Below are 13,413 nucleotides of genomic sequence, written 5' to 3'. Positions count from 1 at the left end.
TGCCTCTCCTGCTGGTGTGGCTGTGACCAGGGAAAAGAAACCAAGGATTCCTGAATTTGTACCCGGTCCTATCCCGTCTCTCACCACACCTTTTCTGTGTGTGATGGCAGAGCCCGTTCTCTGGGTCATTAGCCATCATGACAGCTGGCCACCTGGCTTTCTCTGCCAGACTCTCGATATGACCAAAGAGGGACCAACCGCCCCCACCCGCTCCCTGATGAAGGAGAATAGAATTGAAGAAAGGGTTTCAGAGGTCAAGAATCACGGGTAATACATTCTCTAAAGATCCTCATGACCCTAAAAGTCTGTGATTCAGAGTCCCTGACATTCTGAGTATTGATCTTTTCATCTGTACGATGGGCACAATGCCTAACCAGCTGCCTCACAGCAGTGGAGAGAAGATGGACGGATGTTCCAAAGAATAACGGATGATCAGAGCTTAGCTAAGACTCTTCATTAACTCTTTGCTGTCAGGCCAGTATAGAAACAAGTTGGCATCTTTGTATGAGTGCCTGCTGCACGTGCTAGACACCTTGTAGATATTATCTCACTTACCCCCCACAGCTGTTAAAGATGAGAACACTCAGAAGTGAAGGACTTGCCTAGGGTCACTTAGCATCAGCGTTTTAAATATAGATCTTCTCTCATGTACAGTTTCCTGCAGGTATAATAGAATTGATAGCATTTCCTGAGCGCCGACGGTATGCCAGACATCATACATTATCTCATTTAATCCTTGCAACAGTGCTAGGAATGAATCACGGCCAAATCCTCTAATTTCATCCACTCTGAACGCAGCAAGATCCCCATTAAATCATCACCAAGTATGTGCTAAGTTATTAAATCTAAATGCCAGCCCTAGGGTCCTGAACCCAAGCCAAATGATGGTGATGGAGATTGTAAATCCGATTTAGGGCAGCATTGAGATTAAAGCTTTCTAACTGGACAGACTGTAATCTAATTTCACTGACTGAAACCAGCTCTTCCCCCTAGTGCTCTTGGAAATGCAGGTTTCCATCTCCTTCCAAATTGCCAGGCCAGCCTCAAAGGTTAAGGGTTTGGTAGTCACATTGGCCTGAGATTGAATCCTAGGGTTGATTATTCCCCCAGGATCCAGGCAAGTTGTTTTAACTCCGTGAGCCAGTTTCCCCGTTTAAACAATGGGGGCGTATGCAATAGAAACTATCCTGTTAACTACATAAGATATTCAACAACTAGTCCAGTGGATACACCAACCCATCGGTGCGGGTGACTCTCCACAGAAGTCCCCGGCTGTTCTGGATAACCAGGTGGGAACAGTTCAGAATCTCTTGGGAGAAGTCAGGGCAAGCCGCCAATTGAGCCTTTCCCCTATTTCCTCTATTTCAGTTTCCTCACATATGGACTGTGGCCATGACCTTGGAGTGGGTAGAGAGTGATTTGGAGGAGGGAACGAGAAAAAGGAAGTTGGAAAGTGGCCGAGAGTAGCCTGGGAGGACCACCAGCTGGGAGGACCTGTCCTCGAATAATAAGAGGACGTTGTAACTGACACCACGAAACCAGAGGGAGGTGACGAAACTACCCAGTGGCCATTCTGGACCAGGTGGTGTGAGAGGGTTGCGGTGAAACTAGGTAGACAGTCTGGGTGTGACCCCAGTTCCGTCCCTTACTAGCCGTGTGAGCTGGAGAAGGTTTCCTAGCCTCTCTGCAGCATCCTCTCTCCATCTGTAAAATGGGCATAACAATCGCATACACCACATTTTGATGTTGCAAGAATTAAGTGAATTAATGGGGGTTAAGTGCTAACGGGGGTCTGGAAAAGAAAATAAGGTTTGGAGGGAAAGAAATCCTATGCGTGCTCTGACTGTGGGAAACATTCTCTCCGAAGGCAAGTCTAATTAGACAGCATAGACTTCACACTAGGGAGGAAATGTGTGGATATTCTGGATGTGAAAAATCCTGTGGCAAGAAGCCCAACATCCCTGTATGCAGAGATTCACAACGAGGTGAAATTCTGCCAGTTTGGTGAATTAGGAGAAGCATGTTCTCCCAAAACTAATGATAGAAGGATAATGATGCTAGAGCGTGATATATTTTTATCGGATAGACTTAATTATAAAGTGTATCTGTATCTATATTAACCGTGGATATTAAGTTGTGAAATCTGTGAATAAATGAAATCATCAAGACAATAGGGAAAAGTGTACTGGCTATTAATATCATCATTAATATTACATTTGCACATTTTACTTCATTTGATGATACCACAAACTTCTATTATGCTCCCCACTTCATACATGAGAATATTGAGGTTAAGAGAGGGAAAGTAAGCAGGCAAAGGCCACGCACGTGAAAGGATTGATTCAGGGCGAGAACGCCAATCTTTCCAACTCCAAATTCAAACTCTCCCGTAAGCCCGCACTTAGGGAAAAAGTGGCAGGTCATGTCACCTGAAACAAGATGAGAATAGAAGAGGTTCTAATGATATACATGGCAATTTCACAGTGTCTCACCAAGTGAGAAAAAAAAAAAAAAGCGGAAAAGGAGGAAAGACCAGACCCAGGTTCAGAGCAGCTAACGATCTCTTGTGTAAGTGGGGGGGTGGAGGAGACAGGAAGGTTGTGCTAGAGCAGCGTGTCCCAACCGAGGAGGGCTGGTTGCTAAGGCGTCAGGAATTTTGTCGGCCGGCTGACATCCCCGTGGGAGCTTGCAATGACTACCCCAGGAATATTTACACCGCTGACGCTGGCAAACATACTGAAAAGATACAAATGAATACAAAATGGTCAACTGTGATGGAAGAGAGGAGGGGGAGGGATAAGGAAGAGAAACAAGCTTGCTCGGAATGGACTTTTCTATAGAGCTTTGACCTTTAAATCATGCACGTACATTGCCGTTTAAGAAATTAAAGGAAAAAAAATCCTCTTAAATTGAAAATAAACAAAAGGACCCAACCATATGTCAAGTTGGCAGCGCGGCCGCACAGAGAACAAATTTATTTCACGGGCCTGAAGAACACCATAATCCTTAAGGGGAAACCATCGAAGAATGAAAAGTGGTACCAAGAAACTTTGAACTTTCATACATTTTATAGCAATTTCAGCACTGGTATTCTGGCACTATTTATGCTGTCGGTTAAAGCAAACAACTAATCGTGTTAATGCTCTTAGAAGTCATTGTTTTCACTGGAAGATACAGTTGTAACATCAGATAAAATGTTAAAATTGAAGCATCAAGAAGCGCACATGATTTTACAACACACACCTACACAGTCACGGTTGTTCCTACTCCTATTTATGGAAATGGTAGCAGTCAGCACTCCTCTAGCATTCAGATTACAGCTTCTAATTCAGTTACCCAATAAAAGGCACTGGAGATTCCTCGAAAAACGGCAAATTCCAGCTCTGGGGCCGAGATGAACTTGCAACATCTTATTGTGCCAAAAAGCAAGGAAATTTGCAAAGTTTAACAGTGTAATATAAAAAAGACCCAGGAGTCGGCTTAAAAGTTGTCATAAAATGTTATGGGATTTGAACAGGAAAATGATAATTATTATAGTAGATTAAAACATTTAATCAATAAAAATCCATGAGTCCGTAATAATAGTTTAAAAAGAGAGAGAAAAAACCTCATTTATTATCATCTGGGGTAACTTTTAAGATAACTGATTACTCTGAAAATCAGTAATTATATGGGCAGTGGTAAACATTTATCCCACCTTTCCAATAGAACCTACGTCTTGCTATTACAAAATAGCCCTATTTGATGAAAGAAATCTCTATTTTATAGGACAGCATTAATTAATAAATAGGAGGAATGAGAAAGATAACAAATCTCATTTTATAAACCCTCTGGAAATATTGATTGAAGTGAAGATTGTCTGCGGGCATTAAAACAATAGATGAATGCTTCCTGGAGAACTGGACAATTGAATAGCGCCAAAGAAATATCTCCCAGGTTGCTTTCTGGATGCAAGAAAAACACTGTACAATGATTTGGGTAGGATTCAATCTTAGCCACCACCGCTCCCCCCACCCCCCACCAGTGATGAGTGTATTAGTTTTGCTGGGGCCTGCCATAGCAAAGTGTCACCGACTAGGTGATTTAAACAACAGAAATTTTTTTTTCTGACCGTTCTGGAGGCTACAAGTATAAGATCTAAATGTCAGTAGGATTAGTTTCTTCCTTGATCTCTCTCCTTTTCTTCTCCATCCTGTATCTTCCCATGGTTGTCCCTCTGTACCTGTCCGTGTCCTAATCTCTTTTTCTTATAAGGGCATTAGTCATAGTGGGTTAGGGCTCATCCTAATGATCTCATGTTAACTCAATTACCTCTTTAAAGACTCTATACCCAAATATAGTCACACTCTAAGGAATTGGAGGTTAGAACTCTGACATGGACCGGGCGTGGGAGAAGGAAGGGACACATTCAGCCTGTAACACATCTTGCACATGGCTGCCTTCTAGATGTTTCCTCAAATGGGAGAAAGAGTTGGGGGGGGGGCGAGTTTCAGTTGTCTCTTCTTATAAGGGCACTAATCCCATCACGTGGGCCCCACTCATTCTAATTACCTCCCAAAGATCTCCATCTCCAAATAACATCACAGTGGGGCTTTAACATACAAATTTTGTGGAGACACAATTCAATCCATAACAATCTCTTCAAAAGATAATTGATTGTGGTAGTAGATATAGGAAACTACGCATGTAATGAAATTGTACAGAACTAAATACACACACACGCACACACACACACACGTAACAGTACAAGGAAAACTTAGTAAATCTGAATGAGATTGGTCATTTGTATAAGAGTCTATGTCCTGCTTGTGATATTGTACAATAGTTTTGCAGTACATTGCCATTGAAGGAAATTGGAAAACGGTGAGGAAATTGGAAAACGGTACATAGAATCTCTGTATTATTTCTTACAATTTACAGTTTTCTCAAAATGAAAAGTTTAATTAATAAAAGATAGTTTACTGGGATACCTGGGTGGCTGAGTCAGTTAAGCTTCTGACTCTGGTTTTCTGCTCAGGTCATGATCTCACAGTTAGTGAATTCAAACCCCACGTCAGGCTCCGTGCTGACGGTGCAAAGCCTGCTTGGGATTCTCTCTCTCTCCCTCTCTCTCTCTTCCTCTCCCCACCTCTCTCTCTCTCTGTCTCTCAAAATAAATAAAAAGTTTAAAAAAAGAAAGAACATTGAGAAAAGATAGTTCACTGTTTAAATAAAAGTAACAGAGTAGTATGTGATTTGTAACATTATATAAAAGCAAAATGTATGAAGATGATGTCACCCAGGTGGAAGGGGAAACTCAGAGGTAAGAAACATTGTAAGTTTCTTATACTATACATGGAATTGTATACTATCGTTTGAAGGTACACTGATAAGTTAAAGATGTATACAGTCAACCCTAGAGCAACCACTACATTAACACAACAAAGAGCTATAGATTATAAACCGAAAAGGAGATACAATGGAATCACGAAAGCATTTAATCCAAAAGTAGACAGAAAGAAAGAGGAAAAAACGGAGCCAACAACAGATGGGGTGAATAGAAAACAAACAAAGTGATAGATTTAAACCTAGTTATATTAAGAATCATTTTAGCACAGGTTATCAGAATGAATAAAACATCAGGTCCCTCGATATCCTGAGTACAGTAAATACACTTTAAATGTAAAGGCACAAATAGGTTGAAAACAAAAAGATGGGAAAAGCCATAAAAGGCTGGCACTAAGGAAAGGAGGCCAGAGGATCTGTATTAACTTCAGACAGAGTAGATTTCAGAGGAAAAACTCTTTCCAGGGTTGAAGAAGTCCATTTCGTAATGGTAAAGGGGAATGTTCATCATGAGAACATGCCAATTTAGAAGTTTTAGGCTGCTGATAAAAGAGCATCAAAATATATGAAGCAATAAGTGAGAGCACTGAAGGATCAAGACAATCCAGGATTACAGCTGGAGATTTCAATACATTTCTTTGTGTAACTGACAGAACAAGGAGACAGAAGACCCATAAGGATGCTGAGGCTTTGAAGATGCCCAGAGATGGCAGAGGCAGGATTCAAACCCAGGCAGTCCTGCACCAGAGCCCTTACCCTCAATCTTTACACGGTTCTGGCCTGTATGTGGTGGCTATCGGGATATTTCACTGTGTCACTGGGTAGACAGGCACAATGGACGCATTCAGAATGAATGCACTGAGCACTGAGCACCAGTCTTCCTGGATTTTCAGACAATTTCTTTCTTCCTTAGGGAGAAGGCTTGGAGGAGATGTTATCTACACATGGAGTTTGAAGACCAGGTAAGGTTTCCTTTCTTGTGAGGCTGTCATTCTCCTAGAAGAGGAAAGGGCTCCTGCAACAGGCACTGAAGTTGGCATGGTCCGTGGCTTGGTCAGTCTCTGGATGAATTTCTTCCTTGGATGAAACACTCTGATATCAAAGGAGTACCTTCGAGCAATTCGCAAAGCGTGTAGAGCTGGTCTTACCTGTTGCAGGCTTCCTTCACCTTGCCTGCAGGTTCACATTCACATGCTTGGTGGAGGGCTCTCTGCCTCTGGTCCCGCCTTTTGCTTCCCTGCTTTGTGCTTTTAAGAACTTTCATCCTTGAGCTTTAAAGTGCAAACGTCCCTCACCAGGTTGATATGTTTGGTCTTATGACCTCATGGTCTACCGCCATGAACACTGTACTAGGGATTCACATCTCAAATCTGCTGGTTAATAACCATATATTTAGCTACTCTGGATGTCAGTATCACCTCTTTTCAATTGGGTTCACAACGGTGGTTGTGAATATTGAATGAGATTATGTTTCCTACTCAGTACCTGCTCATCTGGCCCTTACCATTGTTTGCTTTTCTTCCTTCCGAATGGATGACGAATAATAAGGAAGAGACCCAGGACCAGAACAGAGAGGAGAGAGAAGGGGCTGGCAGCCCATGTGAAAGAGCCGATTTTCCTCATCTGCATGGTCGTAAGTTGCTTTGAATCTCATTTTTTTTCCCCTGCCAAAAGCTACCCTGCGTCAATAAAATCAGCTGAAATAAAATTTTTATTTTTTTATTTTTTAAGATGCTGCCAGAAAGTCTGCCTCAAGTGATAATATCCCAGGCTATTGCAGAATTCGCTCTAACTTTACTGAGTATTTGATCTTGTAGCAGAAAATTAGCAAATGGAATTGATAATGCCGCCCATCTCTGAAAGCAGCTGATGGGTTAATTCACTAAGTAAAGGTTTAAAAATAACACCTGAGTTATTTCAGAGCCGTTTTCCTAAAGAGGCTGGTGGAGCTACTGAAATAGTGTTCTTAAAAGCTTTTTCGGTCCTTCAACCCCCAAGAGATCATTTAAGGAGAAGAATAAAACTTTATGTGATGAAATCAGCACTGGAGGAGAGTATGATAAGAAGTGTTGAATGACGACATCAAGTCAAGTGTTTGCTAAATGTGTCCTAAGTGTGTTGACAGGAGAGACGCCACTGAAAATCCACATGGCCATTCAGGAGGGGGGTTCCTGACTGGATCAGAGTCTTACAAAGTTTTGGAAGCCACACTTTTAAATTAAAGCAGTGCAAGGGAAATAGTGTCTTCAGAGGAGATGTTTCTAGTCCTGTGAAGATGTGATATTAATCATTCTTCTCTACGTTGTTGTGTCAAGATCTATACAATGGGAACAGTAGTAATGCTCACCTCAAAAAGGTTGGTATGAGGATTCCATGAGAAAATTAATTTAAATGTCTTAGAATAGTGCCTGGCATACAGTAAGCACTCAAGAAATTAACTAGTCTTAATCTTATTAATTCACTTCTTCCATCAAGCCAGTGGCACCTCCCCCGTGCTTGGTGTTATGGTAAAACATAGTATATCAGTCGGGCTCATAGTTGCAAAACAACAGAATATACTCTAGGTACTTCAGGCAGAAAGGAACTTCTCAAAGGACATGTGGTAGACCGTAGCATCTCTGGGACGGCCAGCTATTGTCCAACATTGGCAGCCGCTTCCATGGGACTGCTCCAGTGGACCCTCTGCCCTTGCCCCTGAGGGGACGCCTCTCCATTTGCAGCTATTACTGAAAGCCAAAGTCCACCTTGCTGGAGTGGCTTTCACATGGTCTCCCCTTCTTCAAGATACTACATCTGAACTGAAATTTCTCGTGAGTTTTTCTGACTGGAGGAGCCTAGCTCATGGGCTAGATGCCCAAGCTGCAAGGCAATCTGGAAATGTGAGTTCTAGATTTTAACTTGGAGTAAGATTCCCCAAAAGCCATGACAAACGTCCATTGGACCGAGTCTCTGCCTTCCAAGAGCCCTTTCAACTGCCAAAGTCAGAGATACAGAGACATGACTACAACATCAGGAGCATGGGAGTCTGTATTACGAGACAGCAAATACTCACGTTCACTCTGCTTGACGCTATGCTTGGCCGTGTGGCTTGCTCTTGTTTGTGGAATTGTGAGTGGAAAGGAGTGTGGTCTGCTGTATCCAAGCAGAGGTCCTAAAAGGTGTCACGCGTATTCTTCAACTTTGATTTCGTGTTCCCGCCCTCTACCATGAGAGCGTAACGTTCCTGATTAGGGATGGTTCTTCAGCCTTGAGTGAGAAAACACATGGATCAGACCCAGACTCAGTCATAACCCGGCAGAGCCACAGCCCTTGACCCACTGCCGCTGAGATGCAGCCCGAGCGGGAAAGGCATATTTGTATTTATAAATCTTGGCGATGGAGAGATTGTTGTGTACTCCTGTCGCGGACAAAGCTGACTGAAGACACAAGGAGATACAGAAAGATACAGATGCGTACCAAGTGCTGGAGGAAACTCAGGGAAGGGAATAAGGAACTGGAGACGCCAGGGAAGGCATGATAGAGGAAATAAACCCTGTGAAAACACTTGGGAAGCATTTAGGTTTTATCCAGATAGAAAAGCACGGGGGAGTGTATTTCAGGATGAAATATCCATATGCAAAGGCACAGAGAAGTGAAGTGGTCACTTATGTCCTGGGAAATTCAGTGAGTCACCTTAGCATTTCCAAATTGTAGTAATGTCAGTATCTCCCATCATACCTGCAAGTCCCTAGTGCAATTTACCTCACATTTTTGTTCAAATAAATTTACATCCCTGCCCTGTTCCTTTCCTTGGTATCATTATCAATAAAACTATTTCTAAAACCCCAACTTTGTTAGACCGGTCATTTTTTCCGAATACACAATTAAACTGAATGCTTAACTATTAAAAGTTAAAACTATAGTTTTCCATGTACCACCAATGCCGTGTGCTCGGCATTGTGTTCGACACCCCTGGAGCCTACAAAATATCCTTTCGTCCCTGCTGTCTACCGGCAGAACTCCATTTGGTTTGAGGCGGGACTGGGCCTGGCTAAAAGTGCTCACCTCTCCAGACTCTTTTGCAGATATGCGCTGGGAGCCCACCTGACCCGGTTCTGGTCGAGGAAATGTGAATCCACTGGGTTGTGTTGGGGGGAAGGCTACTGATTTCCCGATGGAAAAGGCCAGATTTAGCTGGCAGGTGCCTTTTGCATGTTATTGCCCTATTTCCTCTTCTCTTCTTTTCTGGAGCGCAGATTCAGCGTCTAAAAGTGTAGCAACCCCACGGGCCTGTGAGCGATGAAAGGCACATGCTGAGGATCGCAGGGCGGGAAGATGGCAGGAGCCCGTTGCCTTCCTCCAGCAGCTCCGCTAACCCCAGCTCTATTTTCAGTTAAGCCATCACAGGTGAGTGTCTGTTAGATGCAGCTGGATACAATCTCACTGATACGTTGGGATCTGGGGAGGCCCTGGGCTTGAGCCACAGAGTGAAGTCTGGGAGAGCAGGAGATGATGCCTAAAGGCAGACAAGGGCCACATCCCAAAGGGCCTCGCGGAGCAGCCAAGCAGGTGCGGGTTTCATTCTACGGACAACGGAGTGGAACAGCTTGGAAGGCAGCGCTTCTTGGGTGTAAGGCCTAGTCCTAGTCTTCAGTGTTCTTCCTGTCTAAACATCTCGACTGTATTTAGCCCTTCTTCCACTATCATCGAACTCATTTAAGAGCCTTCACTGTAGATCTTGATTCTATATCCAATTACATTAACTGTGAGCTTGAAGAATCACAACAGCTTTGGACTTCAGTTTGTTTACCCATAACAGACATATGAAAAGATGTTCCACATCACTCATCATCAGGGAAATACCAATCAAAACCACAATGAGATACCACCTCACACCTGTCAGAATGACCAAAGTTAACAACTCAGGAAACAACCGATGTTGGTGAGGATGCGGAGAAAGGGGAGCCCTTTTGCACTGCTGGTGAGAATGTAAACTGGTGCAGCCACTCTGGAAAATAGTATGGAGGGTTCCTCAAAAATTAAAAATAGAACTACCCTATGACCCAGCAATTGCACCACTAGGTATTTACCAAAGGCTACAAAAATGCTCATTCGCACTCTTATGTGGATCCTGAGAAACTTAACAGGAACCCATGGGGGAGGGGAAGGAAAAAAAAAAAGAGGTTAGAGTGGGAGAGAGCCAAAGCATAAGAGACTGTTAAAAACTGAGAACAAACTAAGGGTTGATGGGGGGTGGGAGGGAGGAGAGGGTGGGTGATGGGTATGGAGGAGGGCACCTTTTGGGATGAGCAATGGGTGTTGTATGGAAACCAATTTGTCAATAAATTTCATATATAAAAAAAATGCTCATTCAAAGGGGCACATGCACCCCAGTGTTCATAGCAGCCCCATCAACAATAGCCAAAGTATGCAGAGCCCAAATGTCCATTGACTGATGTGGACTGATGAAAGATGAAGTGATGAAGTGAGATTCTCTGTGAGATGTTGTATATCTATCTATCTATCTATCTATCTATCTATCTATCTATCATCTATCTATCTGTATGTATATGTATATGTATATGTATATGTATATGTATATGTATATGTATATACATACATACATGCACACACACATACACACAATGGAATACTACTTGGTGTTGAAAAAGAATGAAATCTTACCATTTGCAATAACATGGATGAACTGAAGTGTATTATGTTAAGTGAAATAAGTCAGAGAAAGACAAAAATCATATGATTTTACTCTTATGTGGAATTCAAGAAACACAACAGATGAACATAGGGGAAGGGAAGCAAAAATAATACAAAAATGGAGAGGGAGGCAACCCATAAGAGACACTTAAATACAGAGAACAAACTGACAGTTGCTGGAGGGGAGGTGGGTGGGGGAATGGATTAAATGAGTGATGGGCATTAAGGAGGGCACTTGGGTTGAGCACTCGGTGTCATATGCAAGTGATGAATCACTAAATTCTACTCCCAAAATCATTATTACACTATGCGTTAACTAACTTGCATGTAAGTTTTTAAAAATGCCACGGACACCTATGTTAGTTTCCTGGGGCTTCCATAACAAAGAACTGCATGCTGGGTTCTATTAATATTGTCTCAGAGTCTGGAAGCTGGGAGTCTCTCATCAAGGCATTGACGGAGTTGATTCCTTCTGAGACCTGCAAGGGAGAAATGGTTCCAGGCTTCTCTCCTAGCTTCTGGGGACCTCAGAGATTCCTTGACTTATAGCTGGCATCCTTCCTGTGTCTTCACATCCCCTTCCTCTGTATGTGCCTGTCTCTGCAACCAAACTTCCCTGTTTCACAAGTACACAGTCATACTGGATTGAAGGCATTCTTGAACATAGACATCTGCAACAACCTTATTTCACCTGCAAAACTAGATCACCTGCAAAAGCCTTATTTCCAGGTGAGGTCACATTCCCAGGTATCTTTTTGGAGGACACAACCTGACCCATAACAATGGCCATCTCTTGGGTTTGTTTGTAGTGCCTCTCATGCATTGGTATGGATTGGAAAACCGGGGGCTGTGGAGGGTGAAGAATTGCAATGAATGTGTTCTGGTTCTTTGAAGGAAGAGAACATGGCAACCTAAAGAATCAAAGTGATGGAGAAGAAGCCCCAGGCATGAGTCGAGACACTGTCACTCACTAGCCAGTGTCTGGGAAAGCCATTTCCTTACTTTTGTTTCAGTGTCTATGACTGTATAATAAACAATCTCAACTGGTCCCCCTCTGCCAAGTGTTTTGATGTTGTTGGATGTTCTGGGACAACACTTTGAACTTCCATTGAAACCCTTTTTTCCCCAGGGCTTTCTGATGTCAAGCCCTGACCTAAGCCAGGTGGGCTCTTGCTGAGGTGTGAGTAGCAAAGAGCATGATTGTGGTAATGAAAGTAACAAGTTTATCATAATAACAGAGCCAATTGGGCCACTCTTAGAAAGGTCTAAAATATTATTTATCTAACTGATGAGAGGATTAGCTTGAGCTGAGAGGGTTTCTGTGGAGCACAGCAGTTGATTAACATGGATGATGGGGAATTCTCTACAGTGTGAGCTGTTTGTTGTGAGAAAAATCTCGAGTAAACAGGTGATGAAAATGAAGGACAAGTAACCCCATCCTCTATCCCTAGAAAAGGTGTTCCATTTCTTGTTCAGCTCCTTTAATTGGTTTATGAAAAAAGGGTATTTGTTTTCCAGAGTAAAATGTTTTAAATTTGCCTGAATTTATAATTGGTTAAGGAGGTCAACGCCAACTCAAATGTCCAAAGAGCCAGTCATAAGCATATTATGCATAGAAGCAGTGGGCTACATGGAGCGAATTTTATTTCCAAGATGACAGTTTCATTTAAATTCATCTTGCTCATACGTGGAACAGGAGAGGGTTTCCTGTGAAATTAACAAAGCACCATTTCTTATTCTGCCTTTGCTTTTCTAATTAAGGACTCAGATTTGTGGCTGTCCTTCCAGCCAGCTTTACTCTGAAGCAGGAGACTCAACTGTTTGGAAACAGAACTTGGGTTCTGGAGTTCAATATTCCTTGATTCAAGTCCAGGTTCTTCCATTTACAAGTGCTGTGACTTTGGAGAGTTCATTTCTGGGACTCAACCACAATATGGAGACAATAAAATAAAGCAGCAAGTTTAAGTTGACCTCTGGAGTGGACGTACAATAAACTTTTAGTCTCTCTTCTTTTCCTTTTACAGAATCTTCCTCCCAGGATTTCCTGTACTAGATGAATCTTTGAACCTGCTTGATTTAGTCATTTGCTTGTCTATCTATCTATCTATCATCTACTTACCTACCTACCTTCCTATCATCTATCTATAAACATTCATCCATCCATCCGTCCATCTATATTTTGACCATATTTGACCTTCCCTTTTTCTACCACTCCAAATTTATTCTTCCTGTGTTCTGTCCTAGAAACTCTCTGGACATCTGAAATTTATCAGATAAACCAATTCATGGGAATATTTATAGGCTTAAAAAGTAGAACATTTTAAACCTAGGAAGATTTGGGGGATTTTAGTTTATATCTCTTAGTTTACTTATGAAAACAGGTTGAGTAACATG

The 13,413-nt window shown here is 42.4% G+C and overlaps 1 long non-coding RNA gene across 1 annotated transcript; it reads right to left on the bottom strand.

Moving 5' to 3' along the window:
• Positions 1-1,793: 1,793 nt before the first annotated feature.
• On the bottom strand, positions 1,794-10,187 carry LOC123385111. Its single transcript, XR_006597205.1, has 3 exons — positions 9,370-10,187; positions 8,378-8,571; positions 1,794-2,429 (listed from the first exon to the last, which is right to left on the bottom strand). It is a non-coding gene; the product is annotated as an uncharacterized LOC123385111 (long non-coding RNA).
• Positions 10,188-13,413: the final 3,226 nt, after the last annotated feature.

The sequence above is a fragment of the Felis catus genome, chromosome B1 (genome assembly GCF_018350175.1).
Source record: "Felis catus isolate Fca126 chromosome B1, F.catus_Fca126_mat1.0, whole genome shotgun sequence".
NCBI classification, from domain to species: domain Eukaryota; kingdom Metazoa; phylum Chordata; class Mammalia; order Carnivora; family Felidae; genus Felis; species Felis catus.
Note: the sequence above shows the minus strand (reverse complement) of the source record. Positions and strands in the feature narration are given on the sequence as shown.